The sequence below is a fragment of the Lipotes vexillifer genome, unplaced genomic scaffold (genome assembly GCF_000442215.2).
Source record: "Lipotes vexillifer unplaced genomic scaffold, Lipotes_vexillifer_v1.1 scaffold77, whole genome shotgun sequence".
NCBI classification, from domain to species: Eukaryota; Metazoa; Chordata; class Mammalia; order Artiodactyla; family Lipotidae; genus Lipotes; species Lipotes vexillifer.
Window position 1 is genome coordinate 787,384 of NW_006792456.1, and position 485 is coordinate 787,868.

The following is a 485-nucleotide window of genomic DNA, read 5'->3' on the forward strand; positions in this document are numbered from 1 at the left end:
ATATACTGCCCTTCTTTGTCTTTATGGCCTTTGTTTTAAAGTTTATTTTGTCTGACATGGGTATTGCTACCCCCACTTTCTTGTCATTTCCCTTTGCAAGAAATATTTTTTTCCACCCCCTCACTGTAGTCTGTCGTGCACCCTGAAGAGAGTCTCTTGTAGGCAACATATTGCACGTTCTTTTTTAATCCAATTTGCCACTCACTCTTTTTATTGGATCATTTAGTCCTTTGTTATTTAAAGTAATTATTGATAGGTATGTACTTACTGCCATTTTGATCCTTGTTTTCTAGTTGTTATTGTAGTTCTTCTTTGTTCATTTTTTTCTTCTTTTTGTTTTTTCCTGTTGTGGTTTGATGGTTTTCTTTTGTAGTATGCTTGTGTTCCTTTCTTTTTGGTTTTTATAAATCTATTGTGTGTGTGTATGTGTGTGTATATATATATATATATATATATATATATATATTTTTTTTTTTTTTTTTTTT